The 25,889-nt window shown below is 33.0% G+C and overlaps 1 pseudogene; it reads left to right on the forward strand.

Annotated features, from left to right (window-relative positions):
* Positions 1–5,892: 5,892 nt before the first annotated feature.
* Positions 5,893–15,055, forward strand: LOC145067888 (aquaporin PIP1-2-like; annotated as a pseudogene).
* Positions 15,056–25,889: the final 10,834 nt, after the last annotated feature.

Genomic DNA, 25,889 nt, shown 5'->3' on the forward strand with positions numbered 1-25,889 from the left:
TACAAACAATTCCTATGATTATCTAATCTCATAAGTTCAAGAACATGATTATCAATAATTTCAAGAATCATAAATAACTTATATAAAACTTGTAATTTTTTATAATAGCCATTGTAAATGGATTAGCATAAATATTACACCATCTAAAACAAGTTTTATAACACCAAAACAGTTTAGGGTAATGTTTCTAGTCCATTTCCAGCAGCAAAACTCGAAAATCTGGACACTGCAGCCTCTACTCGTCGAGTGCATGAACAGACTCGACGAGTAGCATGCATTTCTTCATGGACTCGTCGAGTCCCCCCATGGAATCGGCAAGTCCATATGCGCAGTGAACAAAAACTTCGATTTTCAAGTACTTTGCATCAGGTATCAAGTACACAAGCCTAGGCTCTGATGCCACTGATGGGTTTTGAGCATTCTAACACTCCTATGGTGTACATGCAACCCTAGAAACCTTGGATCTATGTTTGACTAAGATACATGCAAATAATTATTTTTCCAAGGTTCTTATCCTAACTAGCATGGCATGGGGTACTTGAATCAAATAAAGCTAGTAGAATTACTTACCTTGTAGTTGTAGTTGATTGCTTGGAGTTTGAGAGCCTAGCACCAATAATGTGGATGCCACAAATGGAAGTCACAAATCACCACAAACTTGGAAACTTGAGAGAATAGTCACAACCTTTCTTCAAATCGGCCCTCTTAGTATACTCACCACAACTAGTGTGATTTCAAGAACTAAAGCCCCCTTTATATAGTTTGGTCGATTAGGGTTACATCCATGTAAACCCTAATACCCATGTCTTTTCATTTCCATGAGATCCATGGGTTAAAGCTCCATGGAGTATCCATGAACTTTCCATGCAAGCCTAGCCCGTTCCAAATAAGCATTAGCCCACACTATATAAATACAAGAGCCCATATTGAATTAGTCATACTTTTGATCTCTAAATTAATTATAGATCAACACTAATTAAAAAATATGATTTTATATTAATATATTAGAACTTATAATATATTAATAAATCATAACTTATACTATTCTCAAAAGATTATCCATAAATTGTTCGGGTGAAGTGCAACCCAAATGGATCATGTTGGGTCGAGTCAAGTACATACCAATTATAGTTATCGACTTAGACACTATATCCAACAGTAGTATCTTTAGAAGTCGCTAAGAGCGACTGAGGGATTGTTCTTACATTTAGTCACGGTAAGGGACCGGTATTTCGGGAAATGGCAATTCGGCTGGGACCAAGGTGGTCTCGGTTCATCTGGAAGGGGGATGAGAGTCAGCAGGATTTCAGGCAAGAGTGGTGATAGGGGAATTAGTGCGTAGAGCGCTGAGCTGATCAGGAGATGCTAAGTCACTCATAGCGGAATTAGATATTCACATAGTGATATATTTGACTCTGTTGCATAGCTATCGTCTGAGTCTTAACAGTTGTAAAGAGTAATCTTTTACTCGAAGGATTATCTGATTCACACGTCGTGTGGGGTTTTTAGCTTGGAGCATAGTAAGTGAAATTATTCAATGAGTATTGGTGTGATGGCCAGACTGGGAGTGGCCGAGATTGAAGTTTCAGCAGAATGTTTGATCTTGATGGAGATAGGAAAGGTTTGTTGCTTATGGCGAGTTGCCTTGGGAAGGCCAGTGACAACGCAGGGTAAAGAGGTGAACCCCTTGGATGTCAATTGTAAGTGATCGGGAAGTACCAGAAGGATTACCGGTTGAGTAAGAGTATTGTACCTAAAGGTTATAGTGAGTGGATTGTTCTCAGGATGATATTCTCAAGGATTAGACCGAGCACGCAAGGTATGAGATGATTAGGAATGCCGTGAAAGGTTGCAGGGTTGTGAGCCGAAGACCAAGAAAGGAAAGGAAAACCTCAAAGTCAGGAAGAGACTCGTCGAGTAGGTGGGATGACTCAACGAGTAGGAGGACGATTTGGGTAAGTGACCTACTCGACGAGTTGGGGGACCGACTCGGTGCGTTGGTCTGGGTTGGGAAAACACTAAATTCGGGACTTGGTACCCTATTTAAGGATCTTATTCCCCTTCTCTTGGTCTCATCGCCAGCCTCCATGACTAGGACCCACAGATCTCGAAACCCTAATGCTTATGAGCCATTTTTTATAGTATTTTGTGTTCTTGAAGTCAAGAAGAAGAAGAGGAAACTTAAAGGCTCAAGGAAAGGCTTGTGGATCCAGAAGTAGCTTCTTAATCTCCTCATTTTCTGGTAATCAAGTCTCTAACTTGATCATTGGTTCATTAGATCTATACTTTTCCTCTTTTATGAAGATTTTGGTCCAAGAATGGTTGCTTTTGGGATTTGGACGTCCCCAAGCAAGACTCTTTTAGATATGGAAGTATTTAGGGTGGTTAATGCATAAAGGTGCAAGCTTTATGCCATTAGAACTCCCCATGCAAGGTTAACGAGGTTGTTAAGGCCTTTTGAGCAAAAAGGGCCATGCATGGATGTAAAGGCAGACGCTTTGCGTGTTATTTCGACCCTAAAAGGTTGGATCTGGGTCCTGGATGCTTTGTGCCTGATTGCAATCGTGTAAATAGAATTGGAATTCGGAGGACTCGATGATTTGCTCTTAGGACTCAACGAGTCAGGCCATTTTCTTGCCCAAAACCCTTTCTGATAGCAGGTGTGTGTTGAATTGGTAGAGGACTCAACCAGTTGGGTTCATTATGGACTTAAAGATCATCGTACTCGACGAGTTCAAGGATGAACTCGGCGAGTCCAAGGCAATATCCCAAATTTATGAAGATGGGCTCGATGAGTTCAAGGTGCACTCAGCGAGTTAGTTGTAGAAGGGTCTCGATTTGTTTAAAGGTGAACTCGACGAGCTCAAGGAACTCCCGAGTTGAGTCAACTCGTCGAGTCCCATAATTCTGGACTTCGAAGTCCAGAATTACATGTGGATTGTGGGACTCGACGAGTTGGTGGGTCAACTCGACGAGTTGAGTCAACTTGGAGCGTTGATTTTGACTGTTGACCTTGATCAAGGTTGACCTAGTTTGACTTTTGAGGGTTTTGTGGTCTAAGTGTTATTTTGGGTATTGATAGTTCAGGGAGCCGCAGGATCAGCAGTTTAGGAGTTACCGGTTAACAGTCAGAAGTGTTCAACTAGTCTTCAGGAGTACGAGGTGAGTCTCCTCACTGTGTGCATGGGTCTACGGCCACATTATCGGCCCATTATATTTATGTACCATAGGAAGACCTTGGGGTTAGCCCTAGGCACTTATTGTATATGTTCTGGGTTACGAACTGATGTCGGGCGAGGCTCGATGAATGTTAGAATGCTAGAGGTCTTTATGATTCTTGAATGTATAGGTATGACAGGTTCCGGACCGGGGGTCCGATGTCGGGGCAAGCCCAAAGTATGTTAGATGAAAATATGTTTTCGGACCATGATTCCGATGTCAGGGAATCCCGAGGAAGGTTCATATGTTGTATGTTAGATTATACTTGTTGTCTCTGTGATACATGTATGTGTCGGGTAGGGAGGTGAGTGTGGGCGAGGTCCCATATCTCATCACTAGCTGAGTATAGATGGGGTTCCATATCTCAATATTAGCATAGTAGGGGTGAGGCCCGTGCTAGGAAGGAAGTGAGTGTGGGCGGGGGCCCGTATCTCACTGTTAGTAGGAGTATGGACGGGGTTCCACGACTTCTCAGTAGAAAACCAAGGGCGGGGCCCAATATTGGCGAGGCCTTAGTTCAGGAGTCCGGTTAGGATATGTTTAAGTATGCACTAGTATGTTATTTGATTGTAGGTATGTGTATAGCGGGCAAGGCCCAGAGACAGCCGAGGCCTAAAAGAGACATGTATGTATACCGAGCGAGGCTTGATGCCAGGCGGGGCCTGATGTCGAGCGGGGCCCGATGCCGGGCAAGACACGATGCAGGGGAGGGGACCAGTATGTGGTTATGCATATGTGGTAGGTTGGGGTACTCATTAAGCTTCGTGCTTCTGGTTTTCAGTTTTGGTTTCAGGTACTTCCGGTAGTGGAGGGAAGGGCACGGATGATCGCATGACACACACCAAGAAGTTTTAGCCTGGGATGTTTTACTCTGATAAAAAGAACATGTTTTGAGATGATACTCTGATTTGATATATAAACCTTTGTTTATGGATGAAATGATTTGATACTTATGATTTTATTAATGTTTTAAAATGAAATTTTTGGTCATGAATTTTGGGATGTTACAGTCATAGTTTAATAAATAGAAGTAAATTATAATATTTCAAAATTACAGTTTAGTTAATTTATGATTAGAATTTAGTTTTTGCATTAATTTAACATTATTAACGAATTTGTAATAATTTGTAGAAAGACATTAAAAAGTTATGAAGGTTTCAATTTCATATGATGCAAGTAGAAATGCCTTCTATAAGTATATATAGATTTTCAAATTTTTTGTATGACTTTCCAATTCACCTGAACATAGTAAAAGACATACATCCCCCATACTTTCAAGGCAAGACTATGGAGGCATTAATTTCACCTTTAATATTCAATGAACACATCATTTATCTTTGTAGCTGTTACAATCTCTAGTGCATTAAGTATTCATCAATTGCCCTTTGAATCTCTTGCTAAAAGCATAGGATTTACTACCATATAACCTCCATTTTGTATGAATAAAAATATATAGACCAAGATACTTGACACGTGCTTCATTAATCACAAGAAAAAATTAATCTTTTTCATAAACCCATCAAGTTGGATTTTTTTTTCTTTACCATACTTTGACTAAACATTCACTTGATATCCATCCAACAACTTATATAGTGTGATAATGTCCAATATTTCCCCTATATTGTATTCCATAATTTAATAAGTGTACCTTTCATGAGAGAGCATTGAATATATCATTGTAGATTTATATCTCACTATTCTTCATAATTTAACAAGCCATTTTGGAAACAAACACTTGCTTGAAAGTGGGAGATTTTGTTATGGACCACTTCTGATCTTTAGAAAGACTCTTCTTTTCTCCAAAGTGATTACTCCAAACAATGTCATCATTAAACACAGTCTGAATCAATAGAGTCTTGTAACATCTATTCATCAAGCTCAGAAACGTCATCAAATCATTTAACCAAAATTGAGATAACACATTCTTTTTAAGATATCGTCTGTCAGTAAACTTTTTATCACACATTCTTCTAACTTTTGTGCTTGTCTTTGTTTTAGATTCAGGGGATCTATTCTTTGGAACCTAAATTTTCTTAGGTTTTCCCTTTTTCTTCAACTTCTTATATCTTGCCTTATAGAATGAATTTCCTGTCCATTAAGACACATATGGATTTTTGAAGTTGTTCTCACGTCTCATAGGTACCTATGATTTTCAATTTTGGTATACTTTCTCTTCACTAATCACTAGTTTTTTGTAGGCTCTCATCCCATCAAAAGAATTACTTGATCTGGATGAAATACCAGGAGGCATTCTCTTTGTTGCATCACCAATGTGAATAACCCTAACAATATCTTCTCTTGTTTCACGAAAAACTTCTTGAACATTCAGAAAACAAGGATCTTATACAGCATATTCCTTATATTTTCACCATTAGATTCTTCAACAACTTTTTCTTGGGGATTTTCTTCTGAAGCTAGAGCAACATTAACAACTTCTTTTTTCTCTTTTTCTTCTGTATATTTGATTTCACTTAGATTAGACATCAACAACTAGTCAATATGTATAGGATGCTAATTCCATCATGTGATACATTTGTATCATAATTAATCCATCTTAGGATCATTTCTCCATAAAAATCTAGAGCACTACAAACTATACCTTCAGGGAAAAGAGTAGATATTTTAGGATACCATGTCTCTTGAAAAAGATGTAGATGACTACATATCGAAATCATGATAAAACTCAGATCTGAACAAGAATCTTTAGTAAAAACGAATATCAAAGAGAATGGGTGTAGATCTGATGTGAGAAAATACAAATCTAGAAAAAATGATTCAAAAACCATTCATATCTAGAATGCTTCTTTGCAAGTCGTTCAGATCTAACATAGATGTAGCAATTTTCGAGTATAGATCACATAATAACTAGAAAACTTACACGAAATTCATGAGAATGATTCAAATATGAAAATATGTCACCTTTGATCTTTAAAACTTGAAAGAATAGATTATTCTTCAAGATCAAACTCTGATACCAATTGTAGAAACCTAGATTCACACAATATGAGATGGCAATGCGGAAATTAAGAATAGTAGATGAATCAATCTCAAATAAACAAGGAATCAGTGAAATATTTATGCATTCATATGATCATCAGATCTTATTACAATGGAGAAACCTCACATGAACAAAAATAAACTCTCACTTTCTCTGTTTATATGAAAAACAAAAATCTGAATAGAAAAAGTAGGCACCAACTAAAATAAAAATGACCTAAACTATTTATAGTCCTAGGGTTTAAATTTTGAAAAAACCTTAAAATTACTAGGTCAAAATAAAAAGTTCATTTGTCAAACATTTTAATATCCAACACCACTAACGTCCTTTGTAAAGCTAGAGTTTTCGTCATGGTCATTTTATAATGCTAATATTGCACTTCTTGTCCCTAATGATTTAGATGTTGACCGTAATGGGTGTGGTTAAGTCTCCAACCAAACATGGTATAATGGGTATTCAAGGAATCACATGGGCCTTCGATGGTAGATCTTCGATCTTGTTTATTACACTAACGATATCTTAGGTATGTTTCTATAGGAACAATAATTTTATTTTATTTCTTCTTTAAATTGTCTATAAAGTATGTTTTATCTTCAAGTACGAGGATATTAATCCAACTGTTACATTTGGATTAATATTGGCAAGAAAATTGTTGTCGACCAAGGTAATGTTCTACATGATGATGTAGCATCTTGGAGCGATTTGTGATTTTGGAGTTGTGAAGGGGCTCAAGGTAATGTGTAGTTTAAGATGTTAGGTAGTGGTGTTACTGTTGTCACCCATTGTTACACCAAGGGTGATGGTCTTAGTTTTGAGATTGTTGGCAATTTTTGCTTGCATACACTCTCTTCTCTACAACTAATGCTAAAAGAAGTGAAAACCCCACCCATGTCCCTATATTGGAGGAATTGAGGCGATGGTGACTGTACTTTGAGATACACACTCACAAAAGGTCAAAAGATGACGATCAAACGTATATAATCAATCGTGTAATTCAATTGTTGAACTTATTTGTCTGATTGTCTATTTTCTCTAATTAAATTGTTAACGCACCTTTTTAAATATTCTTGATCCATTTCTATAGGAATAGCCACACATAAAAGTAGGTCGAACAAATGGGTTGTTCGAATTCCCCCCCCCCCCCCCCCCTCCACACACAAAACCACCGGAGAGATGATAAAACCTGTCAAATTAGTTATCAGTCAAATAATAGGGAACTAGAGGTTATATCATATATATATATATATATATATATATATATATATATATATATATATATATATATATATATATATATATATATATATAAGTTGGATCGAGTGATGACTCAAAAATAAGTGGGGAGTGCGATAACAATAAAAAAAACGCAAATCGGAGGATTGAACAGATCCTCTCTAATAAATGAAAGCATTTTTGCTGTTTGTCGCACTTTAATTTAATTTATCAAATGTCATTTTGTAATTATTCTCAATTAATTTTTTTTTTCACATGTCATTTTATGAGTTTATATTTTATTAAATTCCATATAATATTTTAATATAAAAATTGCAATAAATGTAGTAATAAATGGATATTGATTTTCATTAATAAACTTATTTTTTAATTTCAAAATTCCTAAAATTAAAGATAATTAATTTCTTTTCTTTAGTTAATTTATTTGTTTAAATTTAGAGATAAAAAACATTTTCATTATAATAGTTCATTATTGTTCTTATTTTCTTATATATATATATATATATATATTCAAAGTTCTCTTTTATATTTTTTTTTAAATTTAACTCATATAATACATGAATTTCATAACTAGTTTAAAATATAATAATATAATTTAAAATTCCAAACAAATAATCATGTAAAAATTTTATACCAACTAAAATATGTATTCAACAAACAAATACTAGATCGTTATTAATAAATTGGGAGTTACCCCACTGGTATTGAGATTTGAGACGCATGTTTTGTTTTTATTAAAATGTATTGGAGTATCGACATCGTTGGATAAATAGTATTTTTTTTCTTTAATGTTTTGTATTATTTTAATAAACTTACAAAATATCATTGACTAATAACATATTTTTTAAAGATCAATCAAAACATTTATTATTCTCTATTTTTTTAAAGTAAATTGACATTTTTTTGTTTTAATTTAATAATATTTTACTTATATAATACTTATACCTAAATGTTAGAATTTTATATTAGTAAATAAAGTTTATTTAATAATCAAAAAATAAATATATTTTAGAAAAAATATTTTATAGTTTTAAGTAATTAAAAATTAAAAAAAAAATCCCGCCGTTCAAAAGAAACATTCAAATTAGAAAAATAGTAAAGAGTATAAAACATTGTAGTTAAATACTATTAAATCGTGTTTTTGTATTTTTATAATTATCTATGTAAAATATTTTATTCATTTTTATAGTTTTAGAAAGAAAAATATTCAACAAAGTTATAATACATGTTACTGAAAGTATAAGTTGTAATGACTTTAGTGGGACATTTGGGCTACTGTTTAATTTCCGGCACAGGGTATATATATATATATATATATATATATATATATATATATATATATATATATATATATATATATATATATATATATATATTTTATTTTTTTATTAGGTGCATCCGCTTGAAGTACGAAGGACACCTCTATTAAAATAGTCTGTCTCCGTCACTGGTACGAAAAGATCTAGTAAAAGATTTAATATAGATAATAATAAGTTAACTAATTTTAAAATAAAATTAAAAAAAATGTTAATATGCAGCATATATTATTTAATAGAAGCTTTTTGTTAGATAAAAGTGAATGTAACGATTCGGCAAAATAACAAGTATTTGTATGCTTATCACTTGGAGATATGCTCTTGGAAAAGTTGTTTAGTAAACTTTTTAATTAAAAAACTTAAAAATAAAAAACTCTATATTTTTTTACAATTGCTTTTTTAATCTGATTTCAATATTTTGTTTATATTTATTGTTTAATTACAATTGATTAAAAAGATATAAAACACATAAATAAACTGAAAAAACAAATTAAAACAGCTTGTTAATTAATAAGATTGTTAATTATAAATAAGATATAAAACACATAAATAAACTCGAAAAACAAATGAAAACAGCTTGAATCTACTACAGCTTTTATTTTGCAAGAGTTTTTGGTTTTAAAAATCTACTGAAAAAACAAATTTTTAGGGATAATTAATTCTTTTATATTTAAAAATATGTATTTTAACTTAATTCAAATTTAAAAATTCGATTTTATTCTGTCAGAATGATAAAATGCAAACCATAAACTAATAAATATATTTTTCGATTTTATTTTGTCAGAATGACAGAATGTCAACCATAAACTAGTAAATACATTCTGAAAGAATACACAAAATCGATTCTTGTACTAATAATATACCTAATAATTACATTGTATGATTTTGATTCATTGAATAATAACATTCTGAAAGAATAACTATTGTAATGCTTAAAAAATAACAACATTTTTAAACACTGAATGTGATCATTCTTTAATTCATCCTTCAAGCCTTTCCCATCAGGTATTCAAGCCATTCTTAAAACCATTTTTATCACAAATTCATTGCTAAAAATTTTGTAGTGATACACTTGTATCAACTTCAAGCCATTTCTATCACAAATTCATTGCCACGAATTTTGTAGTGATACACTTTTAACAACTGCACACTAAACATATAAATAATTAACTACAATTCTATCAAAATACAACAATAATATTCTTATAGAATAAAATATTCTTATAGAATGGTTTTGAATATGCTTAAAGAATTTGTATTATCAAGAATATATCCAACGAAAAAAAACATTTGAAATATAAATACATGAAAAGATCATGTTAACACAAAAGGCGACTAAAAAAAATAACATTCTTTGTTGAATATTCTAACAAAATAATATATTTGTTGCATAATATTTTTAACATTCTTTGTTGAGTATTCTAACAGAATAATATACTTGTTGCATAATATTCAGAAGCCACAAAAACTTAGCTTTTATATTTGAAAAAAAAAATAAAAAGATTTCTTAATTTTTTGATTTTCACCTTTGTTCGTTTTCCAAAAATGATGGTATGCAGTAAATGCAAGTTCTCATCAACTTTCCTCTTGGACAGTTTCTGGCAGAATACATTCTGACAAAATACATAAAAGAATGTTGTTGTTTTTTTCATGCAAGCCTGAACAATGAATAACAAGGTTGCATAAAAAAAACTTCAATTGTAATGGAGGGTTAGAAAAAATGAATAAGTCATTAAAAGAAACAACAATAGTACTGGAAATGGAAATGGACAAAAAATTATTACATACTAGACCGTGTCCTCGCCACCACTTGCCCTGCATTTTTTCCATTAGGTTCTTCACATAATTATTTTTGCTGGAAGGGGGTCAACAACTGCACTAAGATATTTAATGTATACCTTCAAAATGTATAAAAACTGTTTTTTATATTTATATGTATATATACTAAAATTGAATTAAAGTAAAAGAGTGATGAAGAGTAAATGGAAATGGACAAAAAATTTCTTTCAGCTGTTTCAGCGAACAGTTGGCGGGCAAGGATTGCTACACAAAGAAAGAAAGAAAAAAAAACTAGAAATACCAATAATCTTGCAAAATTGATAGGTTAGATGATGCTTACATGTAATCGATGCTAGGCGACTGCTGCCTCGAGGTCTCTCTAGAATCGCCAATAACAGTGAAAAGGAAGTGGTGGCGATTGTTGTAGATGGCAGGTGGTTTGAGTTGTTGCTGATCGGTAAGAATGGAGAGGAAAAAGTGGTTCTTGGTGGTCTTCGATGGACAACAACACCACCACCACCACCACCCCTCGGTGGTGGTTTTTCCCACCAGTGAAACACAAAGAAAAAGGAACATGACTCTAACTAAGTCTTCATGGTCGATCAATTATGAAAAAGGAATCAAAAAAAAGTTTATATATACGACAGTGGTGCTTGATACTTGTTGCAGTAACAGTAACACTCCAACTGAGTGTTTCGAATTTTTAAGAATTGAAGAAATTAAAAGATGGAGGTCGGCGAAGAGAGGAAGTGGGCAGTAGTGATGATGATGATGTTGATGCCGATGATAAACGTATTCGACCATACACATGACTAGGTCAAATATATTTACTTTATTTCCTTAATTGCAAGATTTCAATTAAATGATTTCCTTTATTAAAAGTACAAAATGTCCAAAATACCCTTTAATGATTTATTTAACGATTTATTATTTCTTGAATTTTTATTGGTGCATTTAGACACATAATAGTTGCTAGAAACATTTAAATATATATATATATATATATATATATATATATATATATATATATATATATATATATATAGGTTCATTTAAGACCATATTAATTTTTTGTGAGACCGTAAGATGCAATCAAAAAATAAATTTAAATTGAAAAATAAAAGAAAAAATTCGAAAACTCTTTTTTTGATTATTATTTTCGTCATTTTATTTACCTAAAAAATAAAAATAAATAAATAAATAAATAAAAATTACCGTTTTTTAAATATATATGAAATATTCTTATAGAATATTATACTGTAAATATTCTAATGTGATTTTTATAATATTATAAAATTCTAGTATTCTATTAGATTTGTTAGATATATAAAATATTCTAATATTCTACTAGAATATTTCATAAATATTTCAAAAAAACGGTAATTTTTTTTGGATAAAAAAATGACGAAAATAATTTTTAAAAAAATTCGAAAATTTTCAATTATTTTGCGTTTTAAAAATGTTTTTTATCTACAAAATAAGTGGCTAGGATCGCGTCTCCCCGTCTCACAAAATATAGTGGTCTCACATGAACCTAACCCTATATATATATATATATATATATATATATATATATATATATATATATATATATATATATATATATATTCTATCCTAATAAAAGAGTACCAATTCTGACACATGGCAATCAACCAACCTCCTCTAATCGATTTTCCCGATCAATTTTCTATGTGAATTCCTGAAATTGCCCATTTGGTCAATTTAACTCGCCCCTCAGCAAAATCAAAACGTGATCTTCACCTGTTTATTCTACATTTAACAACCAAAAAATTCGGGGATTTGAATCGGTGCTCTGCATATCTTCCGGTCTTGGTTATCTTCCTCATTTTCTGTCTTATTTCTTTTATCCGATCCCTGATTTTTTGAATTCAATAGTTCTTAATTTGTTTTGAAATCACGATGATTTGTGTTTTTCAAATAAGAAACATAATCTATCCAAAACTAAAATCGGTGGACTAGGGCTTCTATGATATTCAAGGCAATGTATAGGTTGTGAAGCTATGGCGACGTCTCTCCCATGCCAGCTCTGACATTGAGGTTTGAAATTTAGGTTTGCCTCTTTGATTTCAATTAACATATGGTTGTTGTTAAACCATTTCGTTGTTGATTCAAATTTCAAGATTGCAGCTGTAACATCCGGAATTCCAGGTATTATATTTTATCAATTATTTTTGGAGTTAAGAGAGGGACTCGACGAGTTGATGCCTAGACTCGTCCAGTCGGATCGCGATTGCTGATTGGATAAATGAAGGGACTCGACGAGTCGGTAAGGTTGGACTCGACGAGTCCGTGCTGATGACTGAAACCCTAAATCCCCGGGCTTGAGCCCTATTTTAAGTACTTTATAGCCTTCATTTGCGGCTACCAGTCCAGAGAGAGATACCCTAGCGATTTTGAGCGAGTTGTGAGAGAGTTTGAGTCTCTTTGTTCGTTTTTGGTGTGATTTAGCCAAGGAGGAAGGGTTACCAGCAAGAATGGGGCAAGAGGACTTCATTTCAGTGGGTTTTCAGCTTGGATCTTTATTTTGAGGTAGCTATTTGATCCTATTTCTCCGTTTTTGCTTAAGAGCATTGAATTTAGGGTTTTATATATCTTTTATAGCTTGTTTGGTTGAGATTTAGTGTCCCATTGAGTAATAACCTTTGGATCCGGACCTTTTGAGGTCCAAAGAGCTTGAACCACCTTGCTTTTTGTGGTTCTATGGAGGAAAGGGACATAGGTTGCCATGTTAGAAGGGATTTCACCAAAATAAGTCTAGAGTTCCTTGCATGTGTACCAAGATTCGACCTTTACGTGTTTATTGGTCATGGGGAAGTCAGATCTATAGATTAGAGAAGCAGATCTGACCTCAGGAGGTCAGATGAGTGTTGTCATGGGAGCAATTCGTCAAGTTCATAACGGACTTGACGAGTCGAGTCGGGTTGCCCCGCGATTCGCGAACTGTGATAACCCGTTGAGTGTAGGGTTGACTCAGCGAGTCGAGTGAGGATCAGGGGCGAAGAGGACACGCATGTACTCGCCGAGTCACACGAGTGCACTCGACGAGTCTGGTCAAAGTTTGACTGTTGACTTTTGTTGACTTTTAGGGTTTAGTCAATGTTTGGACTTATGAGCCATTAGAGGGGTAGAATGGTCTTTTACCCTTCTTAGAGAACTTATAGAGAGGGGTTAGCCTAGCCTTTAGATGTTGTATTAATTAGAGTAATTATTTATGTGATTAGGCAGAGGCTAGTGCAGTATTTCAGAGTTCGAGGTTTACCGAGTTATCCGAGGTGAGTCTTCTCACTATACTTTACCTAGAGTGGTAATTAGAGTTATGTGACAGAGTATGTTGTATGCTATTATACGATGTAATATCTATGTGATTGTGTGCTATATGTGATTCATAGTTACAGAGTTAGGACCAAATGGTCCATAGAGTTAGGACCAGAGGGTCCATAGAGTTATGGGACTGGAGGGTCCCACTGAGACACTTTGACCAGAGGGTCATACAGAGTGATAGCCTCGAGTGGCTAATATGTGTTGTATGTGGTATTTTGGGGAACTCACTAATAGTTTATGCTTATAGTGTTGTGTTATGTGTTTCAGGTACCAGTGAGAATCGCGGGAAGGCGACGACATGATCAGTACACACATGAGGAGTTTTTATACATTATGATCTTGGGTTGTGTTTCTATGGATTGATATGTGATACAATGAGATTTTTATAATATTATGAATGAAAGTATGCTTTTAAAAATGTGAAAAATTGTTTGAAAAATTACGGTGTTACAGCAGCCCTCAATTTTAGGTATGTCTGCTAAAAATTCTACATATTTTTCGATTCCTTTCAATTCTACCCTTAAAACGGTCAACAATTTCTTTTAACTAAGATCCCATAAAACCAGGGAAAATTGTAAATATATTTCCCGCTGTATCGCAAGAAATCAATAACAAATCATAGCCAAAATTGAAATATGTAGTGGATTACAAATACAGGGAGGACCAAGCTAATAAATTCGTGATACTTCAAATGGGTGTTGTGTTGATGTTCGATGGTAAAATGCATGTTATCAAGGTAAATTCTTTCTTCAATCCTTTGCATTTTCTATCATTCAAAATTTACCCAATTTATCGTTTCATTATGATTCCATATTCTATAGTTATACAAAGAATATGAAATCTGAATTCATTACAACATATTTGAAATTGATGGGAGAGAAATGATAAGGAATGAAAACAAATGATTTCTCTATCAAATTCCAAGTTGGATTATGGTTTCTTTAGTTTCATACTTACAATTGGTAGACAAAAATAAAGCTATCATCATTTTCTTTAAACACAAAGTGACCAGTATCACTCGGTTTATAGACTGGAGTGGCATTGGTGTATATGGTTGACCTATGATTTTGAAATTTTAATTAAACAGGTAGGAAGAATGGTTGCTCAGTTTGCCAAGCCTCCATCAGACGCTTTTGAAGAAAAAGATTTGTTAAGCCTCAAAGATTAGCTAGAGCATACTCCCAATCTGCAAGGTAAAACTTTTAAGACCAAAATGAAAAGAATCAATTATACCCATGGATCAAAAATGCAATTATTCTAAGATTTATTTTTCTTTGATATGTCACATGCTCCTTAAAACTCACCTTCAAGAAAATCAAGGCATAGAGATGTAAGTCGGTCTCATTCTCTTTTCATTATCAACTGACCTTTTCACCCTTGTTTATGTGGACATCAATTGATAACTCAGGTGAGAAACATCTTGAATTATCAAAGGACAAAAACATATAACCCATATCTTTTTAATCCTTTTATATAAATCTGACATCATATATTTCTTTTCATTTCACCTTAGCTATCAGCTTACGAGAATCCTGTTGTAGAAATATTAGATGACTGATGGGAATCTTTAATGCACTAGTTTTTTATTTATAATTCCTAATTTATCGCATCTAAACCACACCTTACAGGCAGTGAAACCGATCGAGTATAGTATAACTTTGATAAGCAAGGGTGTCGAACTCAAGGCGAATGGTAGTGAATTAATTTAAAATGTTTGATTATAGGTTACAAAAAACACACAAAAGCAGTAAAGAAAGGGTTTATTAAATCTCAAACGAACAACTAAATAGCAAATCTCGATAAACTGACAGGAAGACAAATCTCTTTAGGTACTTTGGTTTAGACAAATTACATCTTAAAATCATAGATAATCGCACACAGAGATTTATTTATTCATGTTCACCAATTTCTAAAATGATTAGGTTCATGTTCAGTATTACTAATCCTTTAGCAAACAAGTCAATTCAAACAGTGATAAGTTGATTAAACTAATATGTTTCCTAGTGTTCAGTTCGTATCAAGCAAGACTTGTAATAATAGTTAATCAAATCTGTTAATTTAATAAACTCATGTGTGATTTGTCATCACACATTAACTTACTTATTTTGTAGTTAACCATAGGTACATGTTCACTATTCCTAGGCATATAATCTTGATGGTCATCAAAATCATAAGAGGCAAGCAATCAATCAGATGTTCATTAACAAATGAGGATCTTTTAACAAGCTTAACAAGATAAATTAAACATGAATAAAACAATAAAATATAGTCATTAATCCAATAATCAAGGTTTCATCTAATCATAAAATCAAAGCAAATGGTTTCGACACCAAAATCAGAAAGTAAAACCATAATAGTATCATAGTGGAATGCTAAACATGGCCACGATAACAAACCACATGATTACCGAAACTAATCCGCTCTCTAATCCTTGAGATCTTCGCTCCTTTCAGCGTAATGGCCTTCCGGCCGCCTTCTAGACCCTCAAAACGGCTTACCAGAAGTTACTTGTCGAATAAAATAGGTTGGAAGTGGGAATATCATAGATGATGAATGTCACACCTCAAAACCTGAACGACGAAAATATTCGGGGGTGGAGGACGTCATGTTTAGTATCACAAGACATGCATCATAGTAATCAAAGTAATAAACAACCATTTCATTTGAAAGAAAGTGTTTACAAAGTATGTGGTTCACATAACATAGAATACAAAGTAAATAACAAAACAAGTCTTGAAGCTATGCTGCTCCATCTTCTGAATCCCAATGCGCATATCTGTCTACTGGTCTCCTGAGAATACAAGTTATTTTGAAAGCGTAGAATAGCATTTAAGCTGGTGAGTTCATAAGATTTTAGTGATGTAAGTAAGTTGTAATAAGATGTAAGTTCGGTTTAAAAAAGTTCGTCTGTTCCTACAGAAAATCCTGTATTTCCTACTTTGATGAAAGTAAGTAAAAATGACTCTACAATCCTTTCTATGAATACTAAATGGATACAAGTTATATAGAAGCCAGAGTAAACAAATAATCGGTTGTGTGTATCTACCATAAGCCCACAACCAAACAAGGAACAGGAAATGAGGCGGAAGGCACACATCCCATCGTTTGTTAGATCTTCGTTGTATATAACTCTGGTGTATTAACTTGGTACTCACGGAGTTAACTGTAATAGTTCCTTTATATTTGATGAAAAGATTCTTTAAGAAAACCCTTATTTCTTTTAGTAAAAATGTTAACCATAGTGGTTCCTTCTATAATCACTTAGTTTATACTAGCTATATATAATCTAATATCGAATAGATAGTTAATTGTGTGAATCTGCCCTAAGCCCACAGCCAAACAAGGAACAGGAAATGAAGCGGAAAGCACATCCAACTACCTATCGGGTATTAATTATATATGACCCTGATGTATAAACTAAGGTATTATAGAGTTAACCACCTAAGGTCCTTTAAGTTTATACTAGCTTAATAAAATGGATTAAACCCTTTACTGGTAAGTTTCTAGTTTTGTCTACCAAATGTTCTATTTGAAAAGTAAGTTTTGTACTAGAAAACGGTGTATTGAATTTGTATACTATGACCTGTCCCATACCTGGTACCCCTTATGATTACTTGGTGTATACGAAACATATATGTAGCTAAGATCGGATAGATAATAGGTTGGGTGAATCTGCTCTAAGCCCACAACCAAACAAGGAACAGGAAATGAAGCGAAAAGCACACATCCTACTACCTATCGGATCCGATTAATATATATCCCTGATGTATACACTAAGGAATCATAAAGTTAGCATTATAGGCCCCCTTTCTAGTGAATGTACTAGACTAGATTGTTCTGTTTGTCGTTTGTAAAATGTAAGTTTTCCCTAGTTATTAACAATCTTAACTCGAAAATAGTTTGCATTAACTTTCAAGTGGAACTGTCACAATATGAAAGTAATAGGAAAATGTAAGTACACAGTTGTCTTTTGAATTGACATCTTGACGTACTGATTACCTTAAAACATGTTTGTTTTATTAAGGTCATAATGTGATGGATAGTACCCATACTATATGCTCTCCTTACGAGAGATTCTGGGGACCAAACACGACCTCCGCAAACAAATTGCAAGGCCGTGTACATTCACATTAAATTCATATGATCATGTATACCCAATTTACTATCACCTTTTGTTTAGAACAATGAGTTAGTGATTATTGGTATAGTTAGATCATGTATTGTTCTCTTGCTATAACATTTAGTATGCTCTTTCTGTTATAGTATCTTAGTATGGTCTTTCTGTTATCGCGTATTGTATCTTCCTCCCTGTTTCTCTTTATATTATGATCCCTATGTTTTCGTGTATTATATCTACCTCACTGATTCTCTTTATAGTATGTTCTAGCATATAGTATGAACTGAACTCCTAAACTATACCCATTATAGTTTACTAGTATGTTTACTTGAACTGTTATTGAAAAGAGTCATTTATCTACTAAGTTATGATTGTACTTTCAAAATGGAGTTTTATAAACTATAAAGTAACATAAATTAAAAAGAGTTTTTGGAATGTTTTGATCACTTATAAAAGACATAAGTAATCTTTTCAAAGATGTTTATAACAAATATTTACACAATTATCATTGTGTTCAACTTGTATTCCCCCCCCCCCCCCTAAAAGCATTTAAAACAGTTTAAAAGATTGATTATAGGGGTATGAACTCACCTTATGTGGGTGATTCAATCGAGTATGTGGGTAAGGATGAGAAGTTCCACGAATGAATTCCCGAGACACAACGAGTCCTAATGATATATATGGCATGTATTGGCATGAATATAGTGTTTAAAGTAACTAACATGATAGGAAACACCCTTAGGGACTTGGACTAAGTGATAGAATCACATGTGATTCATCTAAGGGATGTTTATGGCCACCAATTGGTGTTTACGACCATGGAATTTACAGCCGTAAACTCATGGTAAAATGTGCACAAAAGGGTGATTGAATGATAGGGAAGCTTGTGGGACTATGGCTCACAAGAGGATAAGAAAAAATAACCTTTTAGAAGGCTTTAAGGTGTTTACGGCCAAGATGGATGCGTTTACGACCAATGCAAAGAGTTTACGACCGTAAACTCGTGAACATTATGCACAAGATGGTGTTTTAATGTCCTATCTATCATCCATTAGGGGTTCAAGGTCTAATGCTTGGATATGAGGAGGGTTTGCGGCCAACATGTGACCAAAACATGGTTTTACGGCCAAGGGAGATTCCATGGCCGTAAACTCTTGATGTTTATGCTAAGGTTGTTGTTTCAAGACTTTGATATAGTGTTTAACTTGTGTAACTAGATGATAGATGGAGTACTTACACTTTTAAGGGCCTTTGAGGAGTTTTCGGGCATCAAGAACAAATGTGTGTTCTTGGTGAAAGTTGATGACCTTGAAGCTCTGACCAAAAGAGATGATTTTGTGGATGAAATCATAGGGGTGTACTAGATTAAGAAGAATAACAACTCAAAGATGGAAGAACACTTATGTTTTTGAAGATCTAGGATGAAAGGCTTGATGATACTTGAGAGATAATGGAAATTTCTTGAGTTGAAAGTGTAAGAATGAAAGAAAAGTGAAGGGAATGAGACTTAAGGGGGGGGGGGGGAGTTTACGGCCCACTTTGAGTTTACGGCCGTAAACTCATGAGTTAGGGTTGTGAACTCTTTTTGGTGGTGTTTAAGGCTTGAATGTTGTACAGTGACTCTAGCAGGTACTTCCTAACACTCATTCCTTGAATGTACTAGGCTTAGAACACCCAAAAAGACTCTAAACAATGCTAAAAGACAGCAGGAGCGAGTCTGACTTAAGGTTGATTGTACTGACTTTACAAGGCATAAATTTTCGGGTTGTCACAATGAAAATGGTGGAATGATATGGGGTATTTATAGTTGAAGGGAGATGGAATTAATATGAAATATTAGAGTTAGATTGGAATAAGGAAACTAATGGTGGCTTAGGGATTAAGAAAATAAGAATAAGGTAAGTGATGTTTGGGGAATAAGTAACTTGGAGGAAATTTTGGTCCAACTTTTATGCTTCATCTTCAAGGTCGATTTTGGATAAGATGAATGCGGAATTAGCAAAAAGGCCCTCTCACATAAGTCGTAGGAAATTTCATCTAGTTTTCAAAACATTTTGAATCTTGCCAATTCGACTTATGAGTCATCAGATATATCCGAAACATTGAAGAAGGGTCAATCTGCCAGCAATATCCTTTTTGCATCTTTTCAGCTCCATTCTCTTCCTTTTGCATTCCAGCTCCCATTTTACCTGTAATTGAATATTTCAAAGCATATTAAGTATATTTAGTTCTAAATAATATAAAAAGATAGTATAAAATAATAAGAAAACATCATAAATATATGCATAAAATAGAAGTTATCAAACTACCCCATACTAGCCTTTTGCTTGCCCTCAAGCAAAGCTGATTTTATTATCTCACCAATATCACATAGAATAATCCATTTTAAACTCATCCATTATCCCAAGACCGCAATGCATGGATTTGTGTCTATAAATCCTAAGAAACTTCCCACTCCTAAATACTCATAATCCTTGTGATCCTTCACCCCTTAGTTTATACGACACTCATTTTTGCAACCCTCCGAATCAATCCTCAGAAATCTCTCTTAAACTCAAGGTATTTTTGGCTAAACAACCAAGCATACATAAATTCTAGAAATTACAACTTTGATACCACAATGGAGCTCTTTGAATTCTTCGCTTCTTCGAATATTTGATATTTGCTTTCTTTGAATTCACCACCTTTTTGTTTGATTTTTGGTATCTTCAACTTTATGGATTTCTTCTGAAATTTTGATCTTTGATCTTCATACATTGATAGCTGGAAAAATTCTTTCACTTTTTTGGTAATTTCTCTCTCTTTTTTTTACATATATCTCACTTTTTCTCCACTCAAATCCTACATGCTTAAGCAAGGAGCCTAACTTCAACCTTTATTGGTTAATGTATTAGTCTAAGTGCAATGACTACATAAGCTCTCCTGGATGGATTTCAGGTTTAGGCTGCAAAACATATTATGCCATATAAACTAACAGATTACCTTTCATATCTCATGACTTTTCACTAGGAAATGGAAAGCCACAAATACACTATAACATGTGTAGGCTCAAGTAAACATTTAGGTTCTCATTGGATCATCCCATAGAATATTAGCAAAAATTTAAATTATCACTAGATTTTCCTAAATTAAACTATTATTTCAAGTTTATAAAATTTTAAATTTTCCTAGTCTAACATTTTTTAATTTTCCAATTTAAATTCCTTTTTCGACCCCCTACCCCACACTTATTTGATGCAATGTCCTCATTGCATGATAAAACAATTAAACACCATAAATTAAAGAGAGAAAATTAGAACATACTCCCTGGGGTAGTAGTGGTGGGATCGAATGGGGCTACTAAAAGTTGCTTCATAAATTGCTGGAAGACTGGAAACTGGAGCTGCTGCTTTTGAATATGCCGAAAAATAAAATCAAGAACGTTGACTTCTAAATGTGGTGCAAAAGATTGAAAACTAATGCGATGTATAGTGACCACGACGTGGGAAGTGTCGACCACATCGTGTCGTCTAGTGAGGAAAAATCTATATCGCAAATAACAACATGGCCATTACATGGTAAGTGTCGACCGCGTCATGATATCTAGAATGACAACTTCCTTCTTGCGATGAAAAGCTCCCCCACGACATAGGAAAGTGTCAACCATGTCGTGGCAGCCGGGATGATACTTCTACCTCGCGTCGAAATAAAGCTCTATGGTGTGGGAACAACTCATCCATACCATAGGAATCAAAATATGGTAGAAACGCCACTCTTCTAAATAATATACTCTCACAATATCGACACACACCCCACACTTATTAAAGTCGTGATTCTTGATTGTCAACTTCAAACTTTCTCACGACTTTTTTCGCATGACAAATCAACATTAGACCCCAACTGTTGAAATTTACGAAAGCATCTGAAGGGCAAAAATTTTGAAAAGATCTGAAAAATCAAGAGCATCAACATGGAAAACAAAAATTTAAACAAACTAAAACTAAAAATAAAAGTAAAAACTCACTAAAATAACTAAAAAAAATAGTAAACCAAAATAACTAAAAAGGATATCACGATCACTCGTTTTCATCGAAATCAAGCTACAATTGTTGATTAAATCCCTTGCATGCAAGAAGCGGCTTGTGAAAACAAAAACTTTCGAGACCTGATAGACTAGTTCCTTTGTTTTCTTTGCACCATTAACTAATAAGTAGAACAAGAGTTGACCCAACTACTCAAGAGTAGCAAGAGTTCGGTCTTCCACTTAACCACCTCGATATGCCTTGCTATACTACGCCTCGTGGATTGAGTTGGACAAATCACCAAAGTAGTAGACTGAACAAGTCAAGAATTCCCTAAACACTTGCAATCTCGAAACCCATGCAAAAAGTAAAACCAAGGAATGCGTATGATCACGAATTCCTGCAAATAACAACAAGAACCTTCCCGACAAGTGACATGATATCAACAAAAATAAAAAAGAAATAAAACTAAAAACAAATAACGAATAATCAAATAAACTAAATTAATTGAAACTCGTTCCCCGACAACAGTGCCAAAACTTGATATGAATCTTTAATGCACTAGTTTTTTTATTTATAATTTCTAATTTATCGCATCTAAACCACACCTTATAGGCAGTGAACCCGATCGAGTATAGTATAACTTTGATAAGCAAGGGTGTCGAACTCAAGAGGAACGGTAGTGAATTAATTTAAAATGTTTGATTATAAGTTACACAAAACACACAAAAGCAGTAAAGAAAGGGTTTATTAAATCTCAAACGAACAACTAAATAGCAAATCTCGATAAACTGACACGAAGATAAATCTCTTTAGGTACTTTGGTTTAGACAGATTACATCTTAAAATCATAGATAATTGCACACACAAATTTATTTATTCATGTTCAACAATTTCTAAAATGATTAGGTTCATGTTCACTATTACTAATCCTTTAGCAAACAAGTCAATTCAAATAGTGATCAATTGATTAAACTAACAGGTTTCCTAGTGTTCAGTTCGTATCAAGCAAGACTTGTAATAATAGTTAATCAAATTTGTTAATTTAATTAACTCATGTGTGATTGGTCATCACACATGCTCACACATTAACTTACTTAATTTGTAGTTAACCATACGTTCATATTCACTATTCCTAGGCATATAATCTTGATGGTATCAAAATCATAAGAGGCAAGCAATCAAGCATATGTTCATACAACTCGATATACTTAATAATTAACAGAAAATAATTGTCATTAACACATGATGATCTTTTAACAAGCTTAACAAGATAAATTAAACATGAATAAAACAATAAAATATAGAAATTAATCCAATAATCAAGGTTTCATCTAATCATAAACTCGAAGCAAATGGTTTTGACACTAAAATCATAAAGTAAAAACATAATAGTATCACTGTGGAATGCTAAACATGGTCACGATAACAAACCACATGATAAACGACACGAATCCGCTCTCTAATCCTACAGATCTTCGCTCCCGTCAGCTTAACGGCCTTCCGGCTGCCTCCTAGACCCTTAAAACCGCTTACCAGAAGTTACTTGTCGACTAAAATAGGTTAGAAGTCGGAATATCATAGACGATGAAAATGGTGGAATGATATGAGGTATTTATAGTTGAAGGGAGATAGAATTATTGTCGAATATTAGAGTTGGATTGGAATAAGGAAACTAATGGTGGCTTAGGGATTAAGTAAATAAAAATAAGGTAAGTGATGCTTGGGGAATAAGTAACTTGGAGGGAATTTCCGTCCAGCTTTTATGCTTCATCTTCAAGGCCAATTTTGGATAAGATAAATGAGAAATTAGCAAAAAGGCCCTCTCACATAAGTCGTAGGAAATTTCGTTTAGTTTTCAGAACATTTTTTATTTCGCCAATTGGACTTATGAGTCATCAGATATACCCGAAACACTAAAGAGGGGTCAATCTGCCAACAATATCCTTTTTTCATCTTTTCAGCTCATTTTCTTCCTTTTGCATTCCAGCCCCCATTTTAACTGTAATTGAATATTTCAAAGCGTATTAAGTATATTTTAGTTCTAAATAATATAAAAACATAGTATAAAATAATAATAAAAGATCATAAATATATTCATAAATAGAAGTTATCAATGACTGATACATTTATCTATTTTTTTATAAATATTTTATGATCTGATACATTCAATGTATTTGATGTAATTTTTGTTTTCGATATGCAAGAAGTTATAGCCTGCTACCCTTCAAGGTAAACCACATAATCTCCTCTAATAAATTGGATATTTATCACTTAATAATATTATTTTGTTACAATTCTATGCATATTTCCATTTATTTACCATTTTACCCTTGGCTTGTGAGTTGACAGGGATGACCATGATTTAGTTGAAGTAATTTGTAGAGATATGACTTGTCCTACTCCTCAAGCATAACTTTCATCAACTATCATGAACTTTTTTATACGGTAAATTTATCTTTTCATCTTTTAACAATTTAAAAAAGTATTTTACATATATATATCCGTCAAAAATATGTCCAAGCAGCCTGCATGACTTTCTTAACTTTTCTGGAAGGATATATTCAACAAATGACATCATCAGAAAACATAAAAGGAAATTTGTATTTTTTTTCAATATTTATTTCTATAACAAGCTCCAAAAGGTATCCATTTTTAAGTACATCTCTAAATTATCTTTGTTTACTAATTTGTTTTTAGAGTTAAATACAAGAAATAACAACATACTTCTATTGATTTGTTTATTATAACATCTTATTTTTTATTTCTCCTTATTACTCCCTCCGTACCAAATTGATAGTCTATTTTTGATTTTGAAGTGTTTTTTCTTCAACTTTGACCTTAAACATTTTCATTTGTGTTATATATTACTTGATAAAACTTATAACAATAACAAAACATTTAAAATACAATTCATTCATATATTTTGAATCAAGTATTATCTAACAAAAACAAAAATATTTAAGATTAAAATTAAAGAAAAAAGACTTCAAAAGTCAAAAGTGGACTATCAATTTGGAATGGAGTATAACATTCTAATTTGAAAATATAACTCGGTTATAGCATGTTAATCCATATATTTGCTTAATTTTATTTATTGTTGATTGAAATTTGTTCGCTGGTTTTTAAGTGTGTAAAGAAGCGGGTTAACCTATATGCTAAAGACTACAAAAACTCAAAAAGAATATCTGGTATGGATTGTGTGTCTACTCTGATTTTGGTTGTATGTCTTAAACAAAGATAAGAGAAGCTAAAGAGTAATTTTTAGTTCATAACTAATTTCAGTGTTCAATGCTTTTACACTTGCTTTAAATTTTAAAATTATTTCTATCAATTTATGACGACATGAATAAAGTTTAATTATTATAGTGTAAATGTATGATGAATTTGAACTACTTGGAAGGAAGATAGTAAAGTGTGAGGGGATTTTTGTTTAATCTATTTTAAACATAATTTATCTAATCCTAAACAAGAAAAAAACATCATGAGTTACAAACATATATGTACCAATGTAACTAATTTTGATTAATTATCTTGCATTTAGCCCTTTTTTTTTTCTTTCATAGATCAAAGTGTTAAGGGAAATTTTATTTAATCTTTCAACATCATTTATCAATACATATTTGATTAGATTAGAATAATAATAATATACTTTTAACTTATTTGTTTATTATAACATTCCACTTTAACTTATCGTATTACAACATTGTACTTTGTAAAATATCTTCCAAATATAAGGGTGCTAATTTCGTAAATAGAATGGTAAAGTGTCGTGACAAGAAAGTAGAATGCTATAATAAACAAATAAGTCGAAGAATGTTTCTATTTTTTGCATTTATCCTTATAAGTTTTGGGCTAAATACAAGAAATAGACACTTTCACTT

Source organism: Lactuca serriola, chromosome 8 (assembly GCF_051521515.1).
Source record: "Lactuca serriola cultivar US96UC23 chromosome 8, Lser_US96UC23_V15, whole genome shotgun sequence".
In the NCBI taxonomy this organism is placed as follows: domain Eukaryota; kingdom Viridiplantae; phylum Streptophyta; class Magnoliopsida; order Asterales; family Asteraceae; genus Lactuca; species Lactuca serriola.